The following is a 13507-nucleotide window of genomic DNA, read 5'->3' on the forward strand; positions in this document are numbered from 1 at the left end:
ACCAATGGCAAAATAGAGCTGAAACGACAGCTGTCAGTGTCAGAGAAAGAGAGAGAGACAAAGCGAGTGCGAGGAGATTGAGATGCAACGCGGTACACGTTTCCACAAAGCGCTAATCACTTTCCAAAATTCTCGGTGTTGCCAACAGCCACACCATGGATGCATGGAGGTGGGAACATGATGGAGGGTACACTCTCCGTATTTACTTGCACCGCGTATATAGCACAAAGACCCCACAATTAGGTTAAATAGCGCAGACGCTGACAAGCTACCCTCAACCCACCACACAGGGTATACCACCTGCTGTTAGCACAAGGCGCATACTAAACAAGGGAGCATCCATTTATGTCGCTTGACAGCCACTGGATCAGAACTGTGATACAAAGTAGCGCGGAAAGACAACGGGTCGAGAATTAAGACGAAGTGCCTATATTGTGAAGCACGAAACCACATTTTGTAATGTTTCAAAATGTGTGTAAGCATAAAATGCACGCACATGTAATTGTACATTTAAAGGAAATTAATTTGCAAAACTTTACCGCTGCTGATGAGCAAATGACTATTGGAGAAAAACTATATTGTTATAAGACCCCATTTGTACCTCCTCATTTAGATAATATAAATATCAGGACGAAAGTACAGTGCTTTTCATTAATTAAATTACCTTCTCTCCGGGTGCGGATTAGTTTGATCGGTCGATGTTTCTTGCCTCTTAGTTGCCGCGCGCATTTCTATCGTTTCAGACAGCTAGGATAGTGAAAGGCCTGGCAAGTCAGGCAGAAGAACGAGTCGAACTTCTTGGCCACCTTTTAATTGTGGGACAAGTGTAGTAAGACGCATTTGTGAACACACTAATAGCAACGGTCAAAGGTTCCGAGGCGTAACAAAAGCTGAAGTTCGTCCCGCGCTCACGACGAGTGACTGCCTTATGCGGGTTATAAACATGCATTCTAGTGGAAATCAAGGAGAACAAATGGACATAAGCAAGACAGTGGATTACAAAGGAAGTTAAGAGTATACCAGGTGGGGGTGGTAGAGAGTTAGGACGAGATTAAGAAGTTTTCAGCGGCCACGTGGACACATGTGGCACAGGAGAGGGTTAACAGAGGGATATAGAAATTAAATTACATTACTATTTACTTTGCTGAAAATCGCAGAAAACTAATTAAATTGCATTACTCATTACTGCTCCCAAAAATTATTGAAATTACATTACAATTACTTACTGTGGGTAATTCAATTACCTTTAAATTACTTTCTAGTTTCCATCCATGCAAAAACTAGGTAAAGCTAGTAAACATAACTTGTTCTCCAGACGCGAAGCACACACATTCTTTTATCTTCCCGGCAAACTCCGTCCCAGAGAACTATTTCTTCCCTCTTTCCTACAGCATTTGCCATTACAAAAACAAGACAAAAGCAAAAAAAGACCATCAACAAAAGCAGAAGCATGGTCGAACGATTGTGAAATGACCGGCGAACCCAACGTCTTGCTTGCCCGGAGCGGTCTCCGCCATTTGAACTGCCGACGAAGCTATAGGTTATTTATTGCTTCCGTAGCTCCAAGAATCGACGTTGGCACCTTGTGCTCACTGCTCAGTAATGCTTAAGCCACGGTGGCTCACGCCATGGATCCTTCCGCCTATCTCCCCCAACCCCAATCTTCCCTCGCACCGTGGTGGCGAGTGTAACCAGGCACACAGTGCCCTAGCCGACGCAACAGTCACTGCGAAGCGCTCTCAACTAGTTTTACACCAGCTTTCTTGCACCATCTCTCCCTTCGGCATTCCTTTGACGTCCTGTATCCTGCTGTTTGGAGTATGGTTGTCGTGAGATAGCCGCACGCTGGCTTCGGCATGCCGCACGTCGCTCCTGCTTTCGCGGCACTCTACTTTGTTGTCTTTGAAGGAGTAGTGGCGCACTTTAGTAAAAGTAATTTCGAAAGGCATTCATTACTTTTGTTGGGAAATTACTACCAAAAAGTAATTCATTAGATTACTAAATTACCAAACCGAAAAAGTAATTCATTACATTACAAATTACCGAAAAAGTAATTAAATTACAGTACATTCATTACTGTAATTCAATTACTGCCATGTCTGGATGATAGTAACTTTTGCAGGGGGGAGGGGGCATAATTACACACATTTTAGGACACAAAATAAACCTGACCCCAGATATTCTTACTCTGCTACGGCCCAGTCGGCTAAAACCCCCTCTATAGATGCTCAACAACTATACAAGTAGACAACAAAGCAAAACACTGAAAACCACACGGGACGAGGAGGGGACAGGACAATAGGCTATTGTCTTGTCCCCTCCTCGTCCTTTGTGGTTTTTAGCGCTTTGCTTTGTTGGCTATGAACCAACACGCCCAAACATTTTCCCTTATACAAGTAGAGGCAAATAATCGCGGCCCACTAAACGTCGTGGGCATCGAAACGCAGCAGCCGGCGGTCGGGTAGTCGGGTATCTTTCAAGATCCCCAAGGGTTAACAATTTTTCCATATCCCCCCAATATGGCAACGCTTTCTCCCTTTCCGCTTTCACAACCACCTTCCTCCCCTCCCTTATGGCGCGGGTTAGCTGTCCACGGAACGAGTGTGACAGATACAGCGCCTTTTCCTTTCTTGTGAACCGATTATTACTATCACTAAGCACGAGCTCCGGGTTATCTGTGTATTCGGTCATCTCGCAGACAAGTGATGCCACCTGGCGCCACCAGCGCGATTCAAACAAAACTCGCGGTGGTGGCGCCAGATGGCATCCTTTGGCCGCGAGGTGCGAGAACGGCTGGGGCTTCTCCTGTCTTCAAGGGGCTGGGAATGGTGGGCCACGCTGTTTGTGGCGGGGGCTCACCTGTCACCGGTAGTTGTACCTGTTGTAGGCCGTCATTGCACCCGCTACCTCTTCGGTGGCGGACGACGCGCAGCTGCGACGCGCTTCTTTCTCTCTCTCTCTCCCTTGTCTTCTTTTTCTATCTTCTCTATTTTCTTCCCTTAATCTAAGCCAATGTGGCTTTTAATAAACGTTTTAATCATCATCATCATCATCCTCCTCCGTCCGCACGAGACAGCGGAGGTGGCTCAGCTACAGAGCCAGTGAGCAGGCCCGTGCATTTTCTTTTCCTTCTTCCTATAGAGTCGCGACAACAACGAACGGCTGTTTTCCATGCGGCGGCGGCAATCCTTGGCGCCGAAGCGCACATGCTGAAAATTCTCGACTAACAATCTTGTGCCTTCGCTAATGTCGTTATTGTAGGTATAGTAAACAAAAAAAAAGAAGAAAAAAAAATGTTCGCAGTTAGTGCTGCTGCACTCGAGGATGTTTTGAAGTATAATACAACACACGAATTTTGTTTTTGTTCTTTAATGCTCCGATCCTGACTAGGGTACCTGGTTGCCCTGAGTGGACGGAATCGTGACGAACAATGGGAGTTGAAAATGCAGCCGTTAAAAGCATTAATACATTAAAACGGCGCGAAGGAGATGCCTCCAAAAAACTCGTATTAGAAGACAGCCCAGTGGTCTGCACTACCACTAAGCGTGGCCGACGAAAGTATTTGAGCGGATGCCTGTGACTGTACGCAGAAGAACTTTCACGGGGCGTGAGCCCCTCCACCAATAAATGCCGTTTTGAGCTCTGTCGAAGCTTCCGCTCTCATTTCGAAGCGATGGATTCAAGCTGCCCTTTCAGCGGGAAAGGCGGTGTCAACAAGGGTCGAAAAACGCGCCTTACGCCGGTGTTGTGTGGAGAAACCTATGTCACGCATGAATGTCGTGGAACAAAAATAATTGAATGACTTCCAATGTGAATTACGTTCGGCGCATGTCTCAACAGAGTTAACTTTATCAAACACTTCTTTTTTTTTTTCTTTTTTCAGTCGGCTTACATTCGAGGGAAGTTGTTTCTTTTTCCTGGTCTTCGATTTTGAAGTGTCGACTTAGAATCGACTAATAGGTTAGAGTAAATGCTGTAAATAATAAACATTCACTAAAGAATGAGGGGTCGAGAAAACAAACTCTCTGGCCGGACTGCTAATTTCTTCGAAGAAAAGGAGGTTTGTTTACAGTTTCCCAAAGGTCTTTTCAGCAGCAAACGTGAAGAAATAAAGAGACCCCCAACATAAAAGCCCTGCAGTTGGGCGTTGAAGTTCTAGCTTCAAGTTGGCCCTTGAAGTAGCAGAGCATCGACAGATCCAAAATGCAACGCCGCAAACGCTTAAAGGCAGGCGAGTTAATTTCACCGCCAAAGCGATACTGGCGTATTTATATATTTTTGCCGAAACCGAAAGGAAGGGTGGTGTCATTTCAATAGGAGAACTACACACTATACTGTATGACAGCCAGGTGTGCTTTATGGGGCATCTGAGCAACAATTTCAAGGAACTGATGGATTACTGTCTCATAGGCCATTTGAGCGAACGGCTTGTCCTCGCGGCGAAAGCTTCTGATTCATCGCATGCAGTGCATGCGAAGCTAAGCGAACAGACATGGCAGTAATTGAATTACAGTAATGAAATCACTGTAATTTAATTATTTAATTACTTTTTTATAATTTGTGATGTAATGGATTACATTTTTTGGGTTGGTAATTTAGTAATGTAATGCATTACTTTTTTGGTAGTAATTTCGAGCAAAAGTAATTAATTTCTTTTAAAATTATTTTTACTAAAGTGCGTCACTAATCCTTAAATAGACAACAAAGTAGAATGCCTCGAAAGCAGGAGCGACGTGCGGCAAGCCGAAGCCAGCGTAACGGTTCGGCAATAGGAGCCAGAATTGAGCAGAACACTGCGTCTGAGACCTCGTGTGTAGCAGGGTCGCTTAGTGACAATTATTATATACAAACAAGCATATAAACTAATATATCACAAAAGCTTGCGGAAATGAAGCCCTTTCCTCTAAAAAAAAATATTTAGCTTTAAACTTCGATCAGGAGAATTCAAACTTCACAAATGAGAGAAATGGGTTTGATATGGTTTATGGGGTTTAACTTCCCAAAGCGACTCTGGCTGTTAGACTCGCCGTAGTGGAGGGCTGCACAGATTTCGACAACGTGTGGTTCTTTAACGCACACTGACATCGCACAGCACATGGGAGAAATTGGGATATCATCCTTGTCCATAAGCATTATACGTAAGTGACCTAGATCACTGCACTGGCTCGGGCTGGCCCGAAAGCCCGGGCCCAGGCCGGGCTCGCGCTTGAAATTACGGATCTGGACAGGGACCGGGCTTGAAGTCGCGGGCCAAGGCCGGGCTGGCGCTAGCTATGTACGGCTTCTTTAGAAAATGAGGAATCCGTATTAAAACCGTTCGGGTGGTTTACGAATAAACCACTACTAGTACTTTACGCATAATGAAAGAAAGCTCATTTGTAGACCGAGTTTAGTCCCACTGAGTGATTCCTATAAGTAGCTCTGAACGCGCACGCCGGGCGGTGTTCGACTCAAGCGAAAAAGGTAAGAAAAAATGCAACACCCAGCAGCGCGCTCTACAGCAGTGCAGATATGCAGCGCTGCAACGCATGACACATGTCTCATTTGCACGAGCATATGCCTATTATAGTGCACAACACTACTAGATTAAGATTTTTCAGCTATCAGTGAGCACACTTCATCGCACCTATAGCAGAAGGCGTCCTTTGTCATCTCGGTTTTGTGGTATATACCACTAACGAGTGGACATTTGAAGCCTCATATACGAGCCCCTGGAGAAGGACCTTCAATTGACCGCTCGGCATTCAGCCGTGTGTTCATCCTTTGTCTGCTTTCTCCTACTAGGACTAGATTGCTTATGATGCAATAGAAAATAGTTAAACGTTCATTATTTAGAACTAACTGTACATTTGTAAGGTGTCCGCAAGAATAGACTTTGCGGAGTTGAGGCGGGCCTGTCACGGCATGCAGCGTGGGCCCGGTTCGGGCCTGCTTCATATCATCGTGGGCCCGGGCCGGGCCCGGGTTTGCAGCCATGAGCCCGGTCTGGGCTCGGGCTTCAAACGGTGGGCCCGGGTCAGGCCCGCGCCGGAAAATGAGGCCCGTGCAGAGCTCTAAAGTGGTCCCTATATGACGGCTGAATTGCGGTATAGTATTCTATTCTGTACACCTCCTAAGCTTGCGGCCTGCGCCACATGTTTTTGCCTCTTAAGCAATGCAAGGTATACACTGAAAGTCGGTAACCATACCGGAATAAATATTTATATTTTCACTAAAATATTCAGTTTTAATTTACAAAGATAGAAAGCGACAATTTGCTTTTAATAAACAATTCTTGGGTGATACGTATTTGAGGATGTCAATATGTGTAATGGCACATTTTTGCATAGAAATTTAGGCATCGCTACAGGTTTCACATCACTGTATGCATTTACAGCAAGGGGAGTACAGGTAATGCGGATAACAAATAGGCGACTTTGCATCGGGAGCAACAGGGTGGATACTAAAACCATGTAAACCTGCAGCAGTAGGCTGCAGCACAGAGCAGCTGGGTATAGATGAGGTCAGGAAGTTTAACAGGACATATAGTGTAGCCGCAATCACTCATTACATAGGAGATCGTATGTTTACATAGAAAAATCCTTTCTCAAGTTAATGTCTATAGGCGTATATAGCTGTGCTAAACGGTGACAATGGGGTGGCGAGGATGGATATACGACGGTTATTATATATATATAGATACGCTCGTTTCGAAGAACGCTTCGAAAGATACACACCGATGCGTATACGTATAGAGCCAAACAGCAGGCGCGGATCATGTATCGCTCTCGAGATCAATACAAGAAGGTGTTACGGTGTCGCGTGTGACACACCTTCCTTTTCACGACTCCGCGCAAGAGGTGCCGGCGCTTGCTCACAACGCGCACTCAAGCACGCAGGCACGCATTCAACAAGGCTGCCAAGCGGTCGCCAGGTGCCTCGGCGCGACGGAACTCTATAACCTTTCGCGGAGGGAGATCAGTGAACTCGTTACACGCACGGCTACCGTGTATCTATATCTTTATCGCGCCACAGCGTGCCGCGGTGCATGTATACCTAACTACGCGATCGCGCAGGTGCACAGACTCTCTTCGCGCACAACGTCGTTGCGAGCTCGGGAGAGATCAGCGCTCAGCCCTTTCGGCACCGGACGTCTTTAAAGAGTGTCTCCACCTCCCTGAATCGCGTCGGAGGGCGCGGAGCTTACCAGCCGCGCCTTCAGATCTTCTGCATCCGGGGCTTGTACTCGAAGGAGTTCTCCGATAAAACAGACTACCCCGGGTGTCCAGATGTCGCGCGGCAGCTGGAGGTTGTAACAGACCTCACAGGACCGCTGGCGGGCGTGCTCAAGTGTCTATGTATACAACGGCGAGAACACGCGTTGATGTGTACGCTGCGAGCATGCAAGTCGCATCATTACGCGCGAGTATCTGGCGGCCATGAATCAAGAGAGGACGAGCCGTTTAATTGCATATTCAGATTAGGAAACCGCGTAATTTGTATGGTATACCCCGGCGAAAGGGTGGCAATGAGCCGCTACTGCTCGGTGGACGCGTAATGAGGAGTCCGTTATCGGAAAGAAATATCATCAGTGCGAGTCGCTGAAGCAAGCTGGTGGCGTGGTGGGATATTCGAGTTGGCTTGAACCATGCAAGGTATAAGGAGGTGTAGGTAGCTACAATGTGTGAAGGTAGTTGCGCCGCCCCATGCATCAGATATATCATTTAAACTGTTTTTTTTTTTTCTGCTTCAACTAGCAGCGTCACCCGTCGTGAGAACGATAACAAGCGTTCACACTTCGGCTGGGTGAATTTTTCTCATATAGTATAAATCCTTAATCGCACAAGATAAAAGTGGTTTTAAATTTGCTGAGAGCGCTATGAATGCACGGTATACACTATGTTCTGTGGGGCTCCTGCAGTTCAGGGGTATAAAATCACAGTTTCATCGGATCCCGTACATTCCAAGTCGAGTTCTTAACGAAACCGCACCATGCGGAAATTAGAGATCACGAATGCAAAAGTTTCGTTTCGTTTTTTGGGGTTTAACGTCCCAAAGCGACTCTGACTATGAGAGACGCCGAATGCAAAAGGTTTGCTTCTACCGCTTGAAATATTTATACCATGGGTGTCCCAGCTAAATGTCACCAAACCTTGAAAAGTATCTGAAGTCCGAGTTAACATTGTCAAACGATTTGAGAATTGTTGAGAGTAGCATGACCGAGCCAGTCTAGTATTTGTTTTTTTTTTTTTTTGCTCCCTAACGTTAACGGGCAACTGAAGTGGCTTTAGAATTCAACTAAATTAAAGGATTTGAATTTGCGAAGGCTCAGGTTAAGTCATGCCAAGGCGGTTTGCGCTAGTATATTCAAGTTGACGACGTAGTCGCTGAATAAAACTATGTCGGCATTCAGGCTTCTCTGCAGTACACGCTGACGAGGAGTGATACCAATGATGACGTCATTTCAAGAGGTGGTGCATTTCAAACGCCGGAACTTTTGCTCTGAGGAAGAAGACATGCCAAAAAGGTGCAAAGATCTCGAGATGTTTTTCGGCGGCATCGGGTGGATCACATAAATTAAGGATTGGGCGAAATCTGCTGAAATTCGAAACGTTACCCACAATGACGTCATCGTCTAGTTTCTCCGCACTGCTGCAATACTCTGAGAAGAAGCGTGAGGATTGTCGCAATTTTAATAGCAGATTACGTCATAACTTAAATTTTTATCGTGAAACCACTTCGTGAGCTTAATCTACAAGTTCTATTTATTCGAATTCGTGCATCTCGGGAAATTGCCCAAAAAGCATTTTAGCTTCCCTTTCATTAACGAGTAAAACTGACTGGGTGGATTTTAAGTATTATACTTATGAACGAAGTTTCAAATGAAAAACTGCAGACTGCCTTGAAAAACTAGCTGTGTTTGTACCAAGGTATCATTTGGGCAGCTTCATCTGGTCGCAAAGGAGAGCTATCACGTGGCTCATATCTATCGCTCAGCACTAAGTTGCAGTTCAGCGCCTGTGTGTCTTCTTCCTCCGTACTTTGCCCTTGTCCGGCTACGCGCTGACATAAAACAAACAAAGAAACAAAAAAAAAAAACATGGAAAACCATGGAAAACCATCGAAAACCACCTAGCCCGACAGCTTGTCCTACTCACTCGAAGCATTGGCAATTCAGAGAAAAGCGGATTTTTCTCTCTGCGACAAGCTTTGCGATGCTAAGTAGCATTGTTGTCACGTGGAGTCTTTTTATTCTGCGAGTTGTGTTTCAAACTATAGGTAAAAATAATCTATTTTACGTAAACGGCGGCTTGGTGCAAACGTTTTAGCCAGCTGTTTCTCAAGATGATGCGTAACTTCGCCCAATTACCCATTAGTGCACATAATCCTGATTGGCCTAGGGCGCCCCTGCCTTTCGCAGTGCTGCAAACATCTTGTGATGCGAAATATAGACGCATTTTGTCATCATCGACAACATGACCACCGTTACCGTTAGCATGCACTAAGGTTCACCGCATGCATGTTCTCTTGCAAGACGGAGCTTTCTTCTCACAGTTGACAATTGCATGAAGGCCCTCTTCCTATAGCTCTTTACATATGGTCGCAACCATTAGCCCACGTGCAAATGTCTCATAGATCTCTGCCCTAATGTTAACGTTTATCCCTGCAGGGTTGTCCGAAATCGTCCACTGCTTTTATTTGTCGGTGTGCCCATACTTTAACGACACTCTTTCGCACCTGTTGTGTGACGGAGGTTCTCCTCGCAAGCCCACCTATTTTTCTGGTTTCAGCTACAGAACCTCTTCCGCTTCGATACGCGCGCACTTCAAATAGACAAGCACGGTCGGACATTCGTAAGCCTCTCCCTTCGCCTCATCTTCGCTTCCATTACAAGCAGCTGGACAGCGGGTGGCCCGTCGTCCGGAAGGTGAACCTAATGAGTCATTGTGCTAGGGCCGTCCGCCGCGAGGCTGGCACACAGGCGCGGAGCCGCCGAGGGGCGCGACGATCACTTGTCACACGGCAATTACCGGTTCTCAAGGAGCGCCGTGCCATAAATATTCATGCTCTCCCGGCCGCGTGACAAGCAATGAATGCGTTTGGGCGCATTACGCCAGGCTCTAGCACACCCATTTCTCTCCCCGGGAGCAGGCTTTGCACAGCAGGAGAATTAAGAACCCAGGCAGATGTGTTCGGATAAGAACGGTAACCGAGGCGGCACAAAAGGGGCAGCTTTGGCTTCAATTCCAAAAAAGAAACCATCTGCGAGTTTTATTAAGAACTCTCTCAACAATTCTCAGTACTAAAAAAATATTACGGACTAAAAAAGTGTCGCATTATATTCTTTAAAATTGTAAAAATAAATTTAAAACTAAGCGCTCCTCCTGAAAATTGTCGTTATTCAGCCGTATACATTCAGGACGCAATTAAATGTTGCCGCTGAAATTTTTTCTATATATTATCCAGGCCTTCTTTAATCCGGGGAAAAGTCTGTAGCTCTAGAGTCGGCCGTTTTCTTTCTATATTATCTTGAAATCGATAATAATTAAAAAGATAAAAAAATGGACAGCTTTGATTAGAATTTTAAAAACTATACTGCATCTTCCATTTTTATGGAAATCTTCCTAAAACAATCCCAAGTACTTTACAAACAAGACGAATTAAAAAGTATTGCAATATGTAAAATAAATAACAAAAATAGATATAAACAACGCATGTTTTTATTTTACAGAAGCGCTTATAGGGCTTCTCCTTAAGGAGTAGGCGACAAAAATTCGAATTAGTATGTGCTGAATTTAGTTACACTTTATCTTATGCAACATCCGAAGCCTTCTCAGTGTTTTTAAAGGAGTTTTCTGCTTGTTAGTAGGGTTGATGACAGCTTAAAATGGAATAAACTAAACAGGGCAGAGGCAGGATTCTCTAAAGCCCTGAGGCGCGATGAAATCCGACGCATTTTTCTGCACGAAACCGAAGCTCGGTGCAAGAGACGCACAGGAAGCTCCGACGTTCGATAACGACGTGATGCAGTGGCAACGGCGCTAAATTCAAACTGCCTCCTCTAACGTAACATGTCATGCACTTTATTTCTTCCCGTAGCTTTCAATAATATAGTTAACGATCCCGCTGTTGGCAATGACTGCAAGAGGGTGCGGGCAGGGCAATTTATTTTACATAACCCAAACTAACTAATGTTGATAACGATTGATATTTATCTGGCACCAAGCTGCGAGCTCAGAGAATGTACAAGGCGTGGCGTGTCGGGGTAGTCTTAGTTAATCCCAGTCGAAAAAAAACTACTGAATTGTGTCAAAAATACGACAAAATATCCTGTAGTTATGTCGTAACCATCAGATTTTTCTGTAGTTCTGTAGTTGCTCTGTAGTTGTCTGTAGTTCTGTAGCACCTTTCTGTTGTATACTACAGAAATTTATGATGTTACTACAGAATGTTATGTTGTCCCAACAGGTTTCCCGTCAAAAACCGCACAGAAATTCTGTCGTAACATCAGCAAATTTTCTGTAGTTTTTTCGACTGGGATTAGCTGGATTATTAGAGAAATTATTAGAGAGAGCAGTAAGTCTGTTCTTGAAGATTCTTTTTCTATTTTGGACCCACTACTTTCAGGATTATTAAAGTACGCTGAAATACCCGGTATGTATACAGTCTTAAAACTGATCTGCGCACAGTTGAGGCACATTTCTTCCGACATGTACAAGACTAGTCTTTTGTGACGTCACAGAAATAATACAGGAGCCATGACCACTCGGCTAACTCGTTATTTGAATGAGCGGGACGTGTGGTGGTGGAAAAATGTGTGTGTGTGTGTGTGTGTGTGTGTGTGCGTGTGTGCGTGTGCGTGTGCGTGTGCGTGTGCGTGTGCGTGTGCGTGCGTGTGTGTGTGTGTGTGTGTGTGTGTGTGTGTGTGTGTGTGTGTGTGTGTGTGTGTGTGTGTGTGTGTGTGTGTGTGTGTGTGTGTAGGGGGGGTACAGGCGGTTGAGTGCAAATTGCTGATAATTGCTGCCCCCAGCCTAATTATTTCGTCTATTTTTCTTTTGCCAGTTCTGCGCTTTTGTATGCCAAAAGCCCTTCATGCATAATTTGCAACATTAACGCGGATAATAGAGCTAGCCGCATTTATATTAAGCGTTAATAGGATATATCTGCATGCGGACATCTAAGTGGGAGCAGTGCTCGAACAGTATAGTGCGTCGAACAATGGTTTGCAGCGTATACCACTGGGAAGTGCCATGTACTCGTGACTAACCCATTACTGTCTCTTTGCTTTCTTGACTTTACTTTCTGTCTATTCTTTAAGAAGCATCGCTAACACCTTTATTAATAATGACCTAGATTTCTGACGAAACAAGCACTCGCAGCGTGCACAAATCGGCAGCCTATCGCAAAGCACGTTAGCACTAATGGGCTGTATATGGCTCCAAAAACAATAAAACAAAAGGCCTCATAATAGCGAGCTCGAAGGTTCGACTCCAGTTCGAATAAGAGCGCATGACTTTCGTATTTAGCCGCATGATAATCAACGAGAAATAATCGGGTTTGGATTGAAACTTCGCGAAACCTTCAGTGACTCCGCGAGAGGTTACACACAGCGCGGGGAACATGAGAGAACGCAGTGAGACCCAAAGAGAGCTTGGCCGCATGTCTTTGTGCAATGTGCACTCTAAGCATCTCGTGCAGGAGTTGATCGATTGCTTAAGCGCATACATGCTCTTATAGGGTGCACATCGCACTGTTATTTTGAACATTTCACTTATGGCACGCTAAGGACAAATTAGCGCCGAAGAAAAAAAGAAGCAATATGCATCGTCATGACACCTCGGGAAAACTGCATTTCTGTATACATAAACAAAAACCGCCGCCGTCATGACTCGCTGATGTTTGACTTTTCGCGTATACACTTTTCAGCATTGCTGAAGCAATATGTTTGGTCTCACGTGTTCTTGATAACGCAAGAATGAAAGAAATAAATTACAATCGCATAATTGAAAGTACTATGAATGATCAGCGCAAACTAGTTCACGAAATAACAAAGCGATGTCGCCAGTTGCTGCGGTTACAACTTTTGCGGCGTTCATTTTTTACAATAGAACTCCGCGGGCACAGGCCTGATGGTCATGTTGTGCAGCGCGTTTGCGAACAACGCTCAGAAAGCGTTTCCCCTATTGACCACCTGCACACTGAGTGGCTGCATAGATCTAAGATATAGGAAGCGTGCAGAGTAGGTCAGATAAATAACTCGAGTTACTGATATTCTAGTCGAAATCAAGAAGAATGAAGGGGCATGACCTGGTAATGTAGTGCGAAGAGAGGATAACCGATGGTCGCTAAGAGTAACCAATTGGATTCCAAGGGAAGCAAAGCGTAGCAGTGGGCGCAGAAAATTAGTTGGATGGCATGGGTAAAATGGATGCAATTAGCACAGGACAGGGTTAATTGGGGGAAAATGGGAAAGGCCTTCGCCCTACAGTGGGCATAGTCCGGATGATGATGATGATGATGATGATGA

At 45.1% G+C, this 13507-nt stretch overlaps 1 long non-coding RNA gene across 3 annotated transcripts in view; it reads right to left on the reverse strand.

The window, feature by feature from the left end:
* Window positions 1-13507, reverse strand: part of LOC146186122 (uncharacterized) — a 129339-nt gene that overhangs the window by 71931 nt on the left and 43901 nt on the right. The gene's annotated exons all lie outside the window — the stretch shown is intronic.

Source organism: Amblyomma maculatum, chromosome 6 (assembly GCF_055883805.1).
Source record: "Amblyomma maculatum isolate TAMU_Amacu chromosome 6, ASM5588380v1, whole genome shotgun sequence".
Taxonomy (NCBI): domain Eukaryota; kingdom Metazoa; phylum Arthropoda; class Arachnida; order Ixodida; family Ixodidae; genus Amblyomma; species Amblyomma maculatum.